This window comes from Bombina bombina, chromosome 6, assembly GCF_027579735.1.
Source record: "Bombina bombina isolate aBomBom1 chromosome 6, aBomBom1.pri, whole genome shotgun sequence".
Lineage (NCBI taxonomy): Eukaryota > Metazoa > Chordata > Amphibia > Anura > Bombinatoridae > Bombina > Bombina bombina.
This window is the reverse complement of record NC_069504.1, coordinates 31,034,351-31,047,002: the sequence shown is the minus strand read 5'-3', so window position 1 is coordinate 31,047,002 and position 12,652 is coordinate 31,034,351. Positions and strand designations below refer to the sequence as shown.

At 41.3% G+C, this 12,652-nt stretch overlaps 1 long non-coding RNA gene across 1 annotated transcript in view; it reads left to right on the top strand.

Annotated features, from left to right (window-relative positions):
• The window catches only part of LOC128664952 (uncharacterized), an 87,211-nt gene that overhangs the window by 11,575 nt on the left and 62,984 nt on the right, over nt 1–12,652 (top strand). The window lies entirely within an intron of this gene.

Genomic DNA, 12,652 nt, shown 5'->3' with positions numbered 1-12,652 from the left:
TTGTGTTTTGGAAAGGTGTTAAGGTATCCTACACTATAGGGCAGAGTTGGGAGCACTACTGATTCTACTCAACTCAAAAATATAACTTTTTTTCTATTTTTGAATAAACAATTGTGGTTTCAGGTTTCAGAGAGAACAAACATTATGCTTACACTAAAAGGCTTAAATTTTTTTGCACACAATGTTCTGGTTTAGTATCCCTTAAGCTAAGGACATACAGTTATAACTGCCACCAGCCTTGATATTCTGGGTGCATACTTATGTATGCTATATACAATAGTGAAACCCATTGCTTATTTTTTCTGCAGGAAAAATATATATAAATTAACCCCTTAACGACCAGCGCCATACCCTGAATGACGCTGGTCGTTATGACCTTAAGGACCAGCGACATACCCTGTACATCGGTGCAGTCCTGGGCTTCTCTCTCCCACGATCTTGCTAAAAATAGTGAGATTGCACTAATTCAGCATGCCCCATGAGTGGGGCACTGCAGAAATTGATTTGCAGAGTTACCGATGCAGAGAGCTTGCAAGGAGGCGGGGCTCAGGAGCGGTCATTAAATTCAATGTTCAGCTGAAAGAGGGGAAAGGGAGAGGGAAATTTTTTTTGGAAAGGGATCCGGGAGGGGGGTAGGGTATTGAGGTGGGGGCTACACTACAGAAAATAGGGGGTTTATATTTTTTTAGAAAAAAAAAGGGCAAATTTGTTAGTAAACTGGGTACTGGCAGACAGCTGCCAGTACCTAAGATGGCGGCCAATAGGTTTAGGGGAGAGGCTTAGAGAGCTGTTTGGGGGAAATCAGGGAGGTTGGGGGGTAATGGGGGAGCCTACACTTCATATAAAATATATTTTAAAATATATTAAAAAAACACTTTTATTTTTATACTGGCAGACTTTCTGCCAGTACTTAAGATGGCAATGAAAATTGTGAGGTGAGGGGGGAGACAGCTGTTTGAGAGGGGTCAGGGAGGGATCAGGGGGTGAGATGTGTTAGGTGGGAGGCTGATTTCTACACTAAAGCTAAAATTAACCCTACAAGCTACCTAATTAACCCCTTCACTGCTGGGCGCAGCAGCATTTAGCGGCCTTCTAATTACCAAAAAGCAACGCCAAAGACATATATCTCTGCTATTTCTGAAAAAGGGGATCCCAGAGAAGCATTTACAACCATCTGTGCCATAATTACACAAGCTGTTTGTAAGTAATTTTAATGAGAAACCTAAAGTTTGTGAAAAAGTTTTTTTTATTTGATTGCATTTAGCGGTAAAATGGTGGCATGAAATATACAAAATCGGTCTAGATCAATACTTTGGGTTGTCTACTAAAAATAATATATACATATCAACTACTACTTGTACTTATTGCCCTATAACTTGCAAAAAAAGCAAAGAACATGTAAACATTGGATATTTCTAAACTCAGGACAAAATGTAGAAACTATTTAGCGTGGGTGTTTTTTGGTGGTTGTAGATGTGAAACAGATTTTGGGAGTCAAAGCTAGAAAAAGTGTGTTTTTTTAAATTTTTTCATCATATTTTATAAAAAAAATTAGTAAATTATAAGATATGATAAAAATAATGGTATCTTTAGAAAGTCCATTTAATGATCGAGGAAAACGGTATATAATATATGTGGGTACAGTAAATGAGTAAGAGGAAAATTACAGCTAAACACAAACACAGCAGAAATGTAAAAATAGCCTTGGTCCTTAAAGGGACACTGAACCCAATTTTTTTTCTATCATAATTCAGATAGAGCATGCAATTTTAAGCAACTTTCTAATTTACTCCTATTATCAAATTCTTTTTATTCTCTTGGTATCTTTATTTGAAATGCAAGAATGTAAGTTTAGATGACGGCCCATTTTTGATGAACACACTGTGTTGTTCTTGCTGATTGGTGGATAAATTCACCCACCAATAAACAAGTGCTTTCCATGGTTCTGAACCAAAAAAATAGCTTAGATGCCTTCTTTTTCAAATAAAGTAAGCAAGAGAACAAAGAAAAATTGATAATAGGAGTAAATTAGAAAGTTGTTTAAAATTGCTGCTCTATCTGAATCACAAAAGAAAAAAATTGGGTTCAGTGTCCCTTTAAGGGTAAGAAATTTAAAGATGGTTTGGTCCTTAAAGGGACATGAAACCCAATTTTTTTCTTTTATGATTCAGATAGAGAATATAATTTACTTCTAATTTACTTCTATTATCTAATTTGTTTCATTCTCTTGGTATAATTTGTTGAAGGAGCAGCAATGCACTAATAGTTTCTAACTGAACATGTGTGAGCCAATCACAATCGATATATAAATATATGCAGCCACCAATCAACAGCTAGAACCTGTTTCTGAGCTTGCCTAGATAAACATTTCAGCAAAGGATAACAAGAGAAGAAACAAATTAAATAATAGAAGTAAATTAGAAAGTTGTTCAAAATGTTATTCTCTATCGGAATCATGAAAGAAAAAAATTGGGTTTCATGTCCCAATAATATACTGTATGTCATACTCTGTAATTCAAGATTTATCAATTATAAAAGTACTCTGTATCTTTACAAAAAATGATGTAACGTTTACAATAAGCAGCTGTAGTATCTTGCATAAGCAGACAGAGACTGGAAGTTAATCTGGTGGTTTATGAAGCTTCTATGACATTTTTAGACGTTGTATAAGGCAGATTGCATATACTGTACAACATTCCTTTAAAAATAAGTCTCCTGCAGCAAAATGGGTCTTAAAGTCCTTTCTACATTGGCCAATATTTATTTAAGTGCTTTTGAAGCATTATGAGAATGTTATTGTTATTTGAAGAGCACCAACAGATTTTGCAGCCCTAATTATTTAAGAGGTATTGGCTTTGCTATAGAAATATTGAAACCATTGCTGAGTTTGTAGAAGAGATGAAATTCTCAACTTCCTCATCAGGAAACTCATTTGGGTTCATCTTCAGATCTGATTGCACTCAGTGATAGGAATAATCTATTGGTTTATTATACTGTTCACCTCCAACACTGTTAAGCCAGTACAATGTAGCTTGTACTTTGGGAGACTGGAGAGGACAAGGACAACTTAGGCTAATATATTTGTTTAAGACTTTTTGTTAGTTGTTTTGGATGATATTTCTTTCAATAAGAATCATAAAGCCCATGTTTTCCACACCTTGATTTGCACCATCAGTAATATCAAAGGGACACATTATTTCCAGTGATCTGAGAACTTGAGATATAAGGTGGGTTATAAGTGTTGTCTCTTGAAAATCTGATATAATTGTTCACCTTATTATGTGCCCCTGAGGTTTGATTTACTTGGTTGAGACTTGCAGGAAGGTAAAGGACCTCATAACTGAACACAAGTCCAAAATTACATATAAGAAATTGGACACTTAGGTCTCTCCCAGCTTTGTACAGACAGGACATAATGTTAGCCAGTTGAGGCTCCAAGCTATACAACAGGTAAAACAATTTAAGAGCAAAATGAAAAGAAAACAGGTATTGGACCCACACTCCAGAAACTCTGAAGCCAAGCGTTTCAACAAAGAAAGTCTCCCTAATGGGGTTGGGGAAACCAGACATGGACTCCTTGTCCAGTGTGTTTAGAGGAATATGGCTGCACCTCACTGACGAGGCCCAATAAAGGTGGAAATGATCATCTGGGGATGTCATGTTCCTTGTTCAGAGAAAGATTACCTGGTATTTTGGGACTGGACTTACCTTATCTGGCATAATCAGACTGATATATTTCAGGAAAGTTCTCCTCTGTGAAAAGCACAACTGGGCTACTGAGCTGTTTTTTCGTTCCTAATACCTGTAGAGTGCTTTACTTTCTGTATGCAAACAAATAAAGCATGTTTTAGATGTTTGAAATATTGTTCAAGTCTGACTTGGGAGAGATCTAGTGAGAATTCCTAAAAAACATTTTTATTTTAATATTTGTTTGAATTTGTTTTAACTTAAATAACTCTGTATGATAAAAAAAATTATATTAAGTTCAATATTTGTATTTGCCTCTAGGTGGTGCTATAGTATTATACATTTTGAAACCTAGTAGACTTGAAATGCAGTGCACCTGTCTGTAACTTTAGATATATCTAAGGCTTTGGGGGCTATTAATTTTGTTGTTGTTATTGTGATGTTGGGATAAATTATGTAGCAATAATGGTATTTTTTTATGAATTTGACCGGAGCTTTATTTTATTTGGCATTCCCATCTGGGATTTGATAAACTTCTATGTACATTTGTACAGTATAACTCACAAACTGATTTTACATCATCAGTAAACTGCCGCAAGACTTTTCAGCCCTAGATGTGATGTCATGTAGCTGAGCATTATGCACCAGTGATTTAATTATGGCTAGATTACGAGTTTTGCGGTACGGCTATTAACGCTGAAAAATTGGCCATTACGCGGAAAGGGCCAGGAACGCATATTACGAGTTGCAGTGGTATAGCTGTACCGCAAGCAATTTAGCGTGTAACGCAACGTCCATTCTGCACTAAAAAAAATTTTGTTTGAGTGCAGGATTTTCAATGCGCCTGTATTACAGGTTGTGCGGTCTGGCTAAAATGCTTGCATTACAGCCTATACCGACACAATCCATACCACCATCTGAGAGCAGTAGTTATGGATTTTGCGAAACAAAAATTATTAAAAAATCTCATAACTAAAATGTTACAAAGTACACTAACACCCATAAACTACCTATTAACCCCTAAACTGCCACCCTCCCGCATTGCAAACACTATATTAAACTTATTAACCCCTAATCTGCCGCCCACCCACATCGCGACTATTAAATAAACCTATAAACCCCTAATCCGCGGCTCCCCGACATCGTCGACACTAAATATAATTATTAACCCCTATTCCGCAGCTCCCCGACCGCAGACAATAATAAAAGTTATTAACCCCTAATCCGCTGCCCCCTGACATCGCCGACACCTAAATAAACCTGTTAACCCCTAAACCGCCAGCCTCCCACATCGTAACTACTAAACTACATCTATTAACCCCTCCATATCTCAAAACACTAAATTAAACTATGAACCCCTAAACCTAACACCCCCCTAACTTTAAATTAAAATATAACTTTCTTAAAATAAATAAAAACTAAAATACCTGTGAGATTAAAAAAAAAATATGTTTAAACTATAAATTAACCTAACATAACTATTCTAATAAAATTAAACAACTACAAATTAAAAAATCTAAATTACAAATGTAAAAAAAAACTAATACTACGAAAAAAGTTAAAAAATCTAAAATTACAAAAAATAATAAACACTAAATTACGAAAAATAAAAAAAACTCTAAGCTTACAAAAATAATAAACGCAATTATCAAAAATAAAAACAATTACACCTAATCTAATAGCCCTAAAAAAATAAAAAGCCCCCCCAAAATAAAAACACCCCCTAACCTACAATAAACTACCAATAGCCCTTAAAAGGGCCTTTTGTAGGGCATTGCCCTAAGCTAAACAGCTCTTTTACCTTAAAAAAAACTAAACTACCCATTGTCCCTAAAGGGGCATTTGTATGGACATTGCCCTTAAAAGGGCATTCGGCTCTTTTACAAGTGCCCATCTCTAATCTAAAAAACCCCACCCAACAAAAAAAATAATAAAAACTAACACTAACCCTATAAAATATACTCACGGTTCCTGAAGTCCGGACATCTATCTTCATCCAGGCAGCGAGAAGTCTTCATCAGGCGGCGACACCTTCATCCATCTCGGGGATGTCTTCTATCTTCATCCCAGCTGCGCTGAGCGGAGCTATCCTGGACGGTGAAGACATCCTGCTCGGAGTGACCTCTTCATACGGTCACCGCCGTACACTGAAGTTGAATGCAAGGTAGCCGTTTCAAAATGGCATACCTTACATTCCTATTGGCTGATTTGATTCTTCAAATACAAATCAGCCAATAGGATGAAAGCTTCTGAAATCCTATTGTCTGTTCAAAACAGCCAATAGGATGAGAGCTACTGAAATTCTATTGGCTGTTCAAATCTATAATAATATTATAATATTCAGGTCTGGACTCTGGACTGCATTATCAGTGTGCTTGAGATCGTTATCATGCTGAAAAATAAAACCATTCCCAATCAGGTGCTTTCCAGAAGGAATGGCAAGATGAATTAAAATCAGGAGGAGGATAGGCAGGTACTACTCCAGACATGAAGGTAAAATATAAAGTCTTTATTTATACAAATTAAAAGAATTGACAGACATGGCAGCAAGTGAGCAGAACGTCTGACATGTTTCGCACCTCACTGGGCGCTTACTCATAGACTAGTCTATGAGTAAGTGCCCACTGAGGTGCGAAACATGTAAGACCTTCTGCTCACTTGCTGCCATGTCTGTCAATTCTTTTAATTTGTATAAATAAAGACTTTATATTATACCTTCACGTCTGGAGTAGTACCTGCCTATCCGCCTCCTGATTTGTGTTATAACGGCTTGATCCTCCGTTCCAGGCTACGGTGCTCCACGGGTGTTTGGTATCTGGTTTACAAGCCCAGCAGGGCTTCTGGGTAAGAGACTGCTCGCCAAGGTTGCGGTACCTCCTCCTCCATGATGAATTAAAACCTGTCTGTACTTTTCAGCATTCATGATCCCATCTTTTCGGACAATATCCCTGGTACAGCTATAATACTCTATTCCACTCATCTTCATTGCAATCTTTGTGAGATTTAGCATATCTTAGCCTTTTCACACTGTAGTAGTTTCTTGGCTGCTACCCTTCCACAACGACCATTCCTTATCAAGCTTCTTCGGACGGACTGTAAAATGGTCAACTTGGCATTCCAATGAAGCTGCCAGATGCTGAGCTAGGTCCTTGCTGGAGTTCTTCTGGTCTCTCAAAGAAGAAACTCTGAGAAACTTCTCATCAGATTTTGAAAGTTTTCTTACCCTTCCAGTCATGTTTTTTGTCCTTGACCTCTCCTGAGTCTTCAAATTTCTTTATAACAGCTTGAATGCCACATCTTGTGTATCCAGTTTGTTTGCTGATTTCCCTTTGAGAGTGGCCTTGCTGATGCAAAAGTATGATTTTATGTCTTTCAAAGTCTGTGATCTTTCGCATTTTGAATGGAATGATGTGATTGGAAGTTGGACTTATAAGCAACCATCGAATTAATTAAACTCATACCACATGTGTATTTAATGCTCAAGCATGTCTTGCACAAATCTAATGTAATAGACCTATTTCACAGCAGTCTGTCAGGGTTCTTTCCCTCTTTTGTTTGCCATGTGCTGCTGGCAGTCATTTTACTCACCTCTCTTGCTGACTCTGCTGCATACTGTGTGATGCTGCTCATTTCCTGCACTTCCTTTTATGGCCAGACTGTTGTACATTATCCGTGTGAGACAGGATGCAGTCTCAGAATTGTGATGTCATCACTTATTATTTAAAGGGCCTCTGTTCAGTATGCTTTGCCCTTGCGTTGTCTCAGACCTGTTTGTGAGAGCTCCTGTGTATTACCTGGCTGTCTGACGTCCCTCCTGGTTCCTGATCCCTGGCTTATTCCTGACTCTGCTGTTCTCCTTTTTCGTGATTCCGGCTCGTCTGACTACTCTCTTTGGCTCCTGACTCGGCTCGTCTGACTACCATTTTTTGCTATTAATAAAGGTGTTATTATTTTGCACTTCTAGTCTCAGTCTGATTCCTGGCACCCTGACATTAAGCAAGGGCCATGAATCTTGATGGTGCTAATAATCCACCTTTACCTGCGATAATTTCCAGGATCGATGAAAAGGATCACCGCTTGGATCAATTTGCACTAGCCCTGCAAACCCTGCTGACTCGCACTGCACATTCGGACCAAAGTGTCCCGCAAGTTATGGCTGCTACTGTTTCCACTGCTGCATCCAGTCCTACCAGGAGCATGTCCGGTTCTGCACCTCTACCTCAGCGATATGGAGGTGATCCTAATCAGTGCAGAGGATTTTTTAACCAGGTGGGCATTTACTTTGATATGTTACCTCAGGCGTTTCCCTCTGACAGAGCTAAGGTGGTATTTCTCATCTTGTTACTCTCTGACACAGCTCTTGCCTGGGCTAATCCCTTGTGGGAGACTAATAAACCTGTGATTTCAAATTACCCTGAATTTGTGGCCTCCTTTCGAAGGGTATTTGATGTTCCGGCTCGCTCCTCCTCTGCTGCTGTCCATTCAGCAAGGTACAAGATCTGTTGCTCAGTATGCCATTGAGTTCCGTACGCTAGTCGCAGAGGTAGGTTGGAACAATGAAGCCCTTGTTGCCGCCTTCTTTCATGGGCTCTCTGATGCGATTAAAGACGAAAATGCTGCCAGAGATTTACCAGAAGATCTCGAGGCATTGGTGTCTTTTTTTACCCTAATTGACATCAGACTAAGTGAGAGGTAATCTTTCAAGGAGCGCTTGCGGAAGCCTCCTGTTCCGTTGTCTCCTATGTGTTCGTTCCCACCCATGCCTCCCTCTCCTCCCATGCCTCCTAGTGCTGAGTCACCAGGTACTGCTGAGCCGATGCAGTTGGGATTCATGCATCTCTCAGTGGCGAAGAGGGCCTTTAGGAGGAGGGAGGGGCTCTGCCTCTATTGTGGGTTACAGGGCCACCTTTTGAAGTCTTGTCCTACACGGCCGGGAAACGCTCACACCTAAGGTCCTGTCTGGAGCAGACCTTGGGTGGTTTATCCTTGTCCCCGGAATCGCTAAAGGAGAAACCTTTGGTCACGGTTGTCCTTTCCTGGGTGGACTCCTCAATAGTCACCCAGGCTCTTATTGACTCCGGTGCTGCAGGCTATTTAATTGACAGTGCTTTTGTATCAAAGCACTCCATTCCTGTTTTGCCTCGGTCCGTTCCGCTTGCTATTGAAGCCATTGATGGCAGGCCCCTTCAGCCCGCACTCATTACTCACGAAACTGCTCCGTTATCTATGGCTGTTGGGGCTCTCCATTTTGAAACCCTCCAGTTCCAGGTGATTAACTCTCCGCATTTTCTGGTTGTTCTGGGTTATCCCTGGCTCCAAAAGCACAATCCCAGTCTTGACTGGTGCAGGTCCGAAATTTTGTCGTGGTCTCTGCAATGTATTTCCACTTGTCTTCGGAAACCAGTTAAAGTCTTGTGCACTTCTTCGGTATCTCAATTGCCAGAGGAGTACCGAGAGTTCCTAGACGTTTTTGACAAGGTGTGTGCCAATACGTTGCCTCCTTACCGGTCTTACGATTGTACCATAGACCTGCAACCGGGAGCCATTCCTCCCTGGGGCCAGGTTTACCCTCTGTCTGTTGCAGAGAATTGTGCTATGGAGAAGTATGTTGCAGATGCTCTGTCGCGGGGGATCATCCGCAAATCCTGCTCTCCTGCAGGGGCTGGCTTCTTCTTTGTGAAGAAAAAGGGTGGCGAGTTAAGACCATGCATCGATTATAGGGGTCTTAATCGTCTTACCATTAAGAATGCTTACCCTATTCCTCTCATTACGGAACTCTTTAACCGCCTCAAGGGAGCTACGGTCTTTTCTAAACTTGATTTGAGAGGAGCGTACAATCTTGTTAGGATCAAGGAGGGCCACGAATGGAAAACAGCATTTAACACCAGGAGCGGGCATTATGAGTATCTTGCAATGCCCTTTGGCCTATGTAATGCTCCTGCTGTTTTCAAGGAATTTATTAATGATGTCCTATGAGATATGTTGCAACAGTGTGTTATGGTTTACTTAGAAGACATCCTCATACACTCACCCACACTTGAGGCTCGTCGTTCTGATGTTACACGGGTTCTTCAGAGACTACGTGAGAATGGCCTGTTTTGTAAACTCGAGAAATGTGAGTTCCATCAGACTCAAGTAACCTTCCTAGGTTATGTTATCTCTGTTGCAGGGTTCTCCATGGATCCTGACAAGTTATCTGCAGTTCTGCTGTGGCCTCACCCAGTTGGTCTTCGGTCTATTCAAAGTTTTTTGGGGTTCGCCAATTACTATAGAAAGTTTATTAAAAACTTCTCTTCCTTGATCAAACCTATCACAGACATGACCCGTAAAGAGAATGATCCACTCCATTGGTCACCTACTGCCATTAAGGCCTTTGATAGTCTTAAGACTGCCTTTGCTGCTGCTCCAGTTCTGGCTCATTCTAACCCTGTCCTGCCTTTCGTTCTTGAGGTCGATGCGTCTGAGATGGGAGTAGGTGCCCTCTTGTTTCAACATCCTACGCCTGATGGTCCCTTGCATCCGTGTGGTTTCTTCTCTAAGAAATTGTCTCCAGCGGAGTGCAATTATGAAATTGGCGACAGGGAATTACTGGCCATAATTTTGGCACTCAAGGAATGGAGGCATCTTCTCGAGGGTACTAGCGTGCCAGTGCTCATTCTTACTGACCACAAGAATTTAACTTATCTATCTGAAGCAAAACGTTTGTTGCCCCGACAGGCCAGATGGGCGCTATTTTTGTCTCGGTTTAATTATGTGGTCTCCTACCTGCCTGGTAATAAGAATGTTAGGGCTGATGCCCTCTTTCGACAATTTTTGCCTCTGTCCAAGGAGGAGTCTGTACCTACTCCAGTTATACCTCCTGACCATATTTTGGCTACCATACGTACTAATTTGACTTCTCCCTTGGGGGAGGAGATCCTGGCTGCACAAACCAATGCACCTCCTGAGAAACCTAGTGGTAAGTGTTTTGTTCCTGAGAATCTTCAAACTAAACTTTTGCACACTTACCACTATCCTAAAGCCGCAGGTCACCCAGGCAAGAACCAAATGATTTGATCTGTCACTCGACAATTCTGGTGGCCCAGTCTTCATTCTGATATTGCTGCGTATGTTGCCTCCTGCTCAGTTTGTGCACAGAATAAGACTCCTCAACGTCTTCCTGTGGGTCTTCTTCAACCTATTGCAAATGGTGAGCGTCCTTGGACACATCTTTCCATGGACTTCATTGTCAAGCTCCCTGTTTCCAATGGCAATACTGTTATCCTTATGGTGGTTGACCGTTTTTCTAAAATGTCACATTGCATTCCCTTGAAGAAGTTGCCTACCGCTCAGGAGCTAGCTTCAATTTTTGCCTGGGAGGTCTTCCGTTTACATGGGTTACCCAAGGAGATAGTGTCGGACTGGGGTAGCCAGTTTGTCTCCAGATTTTGGCGTTCCTTTTGTGCTCAAATGGGGATCCAGCTTTCCTTCTCCTCTACATATCACCCTCAATCCAATGGGGCTGCGGAATGGTCTAATCAAGCTCTGGAACAGTTCCTCTGTTGCTATGTCTCAGATCACCACAATAATTGGTCTGAACTGTTACCTTGGGCAGAGTTTGCTCATAATAGTGCTATTAATGCTTCCTCCAAGTTATCCCCATTCATGGCGAATTATGGGTTTCAACCATCCTTGTTGCCTGAGTCATTCATGTCTCAGGGTATTCCGGCTTTGGAGGAGCATCTCCGGCAACTCCACATGAGTGCAGATTCAGGATTGCCTTCATCGTTCTATGCAGCGCCAAAAGTTCCAGGCTGATCGTAGGCATCTGCCCGCTCCTTCCTACCAGGTTGGTGAGAGAGTTTGGCTGTCCTCCCGCAACTTGAACCTTCATGTGCCTTGCAATAAACTGGCTCCCCGTTATGTTGGTCCTTTTCGTATACTCCAATGTTTTTCATGTTTCCCTCTTGAAACCATTGGTTTGTAATCAGTTTATCACTGTGTTGCCTCGTCCTTGTCCTATCTTTGTTGACAACCATGAGGAGTATGAGGTCAGCAGCATTATTGACTCTCGTATGTCCAGGAGCCGCGTACAGTATTTGGTTCACTGGAGGGGATACGGTCCGGAGGAGCGTTCATGGGTTCCCTCCTCTGATGTTCATGCTCCCGCCCTCCTCCGTGCCTTCCATGCCCATTTCCCCAATAAGCCTTTTGTCCACCCGCGGGGGGAGGGGTCGTTGAGGGGAGGGTACTGTCAGGGTTTTTTCCCTCTTTTGTTTGCCATGTGCTGCTGGCAGCCATTTTACTCACCTCTCTTGCTGACTCTAGTGCATACTGTGTGATGCTGCTCATTTCCTGCACTTCCTTTTATGGCCAGACTGGTGTACATCATCCGTGTGAGACAGGATGCAGTCTCAGAATTGTGATGTCATCACTTATTATTTAAAGGGCCTCTGTTCAGTATGCTTTGCCCTTGCGTTTTCTCAGACCTGTTTGTGAGCGTTTCTGTGTATTACCTGGCTGTCTGACGTCCCTCCTGGTTCCTGATCCCTGGCTTATTCCCGACTCTGCTGTTCTCCTTGATCCTGATTCCGGCTCGTCTGACTACTCTCTTTGGCTCCTGACTCGGCTCGTCTGACTACCAGCTCTGGTTTTGATTCCTGGCTTGTTATTTGACTTGTCGACTTTTTATTATTTTTTGCTATTATTAAAGGTGTTATTATTTTGCACTTCTCGTCTCAGTCTGATTCCTGGCTCCCTGACACAGTCATTTTGACATGAAATAGTAGGACAAATACAGGTGTTAGCAATGACATTAATTAGGGTTCCCTTCCATTTAGGTTTAAGAGAGCCAGGTTCCCGCTATTGCTCAAGTGTAAGGGAGGTCACACTAAATACTTGCCACTTTAGCCTATAGAATTATATATAGAGATTTATTTCCGTTTTTTTATTACTGCCTATGATTATCCTGTATTTTCTGGATGTA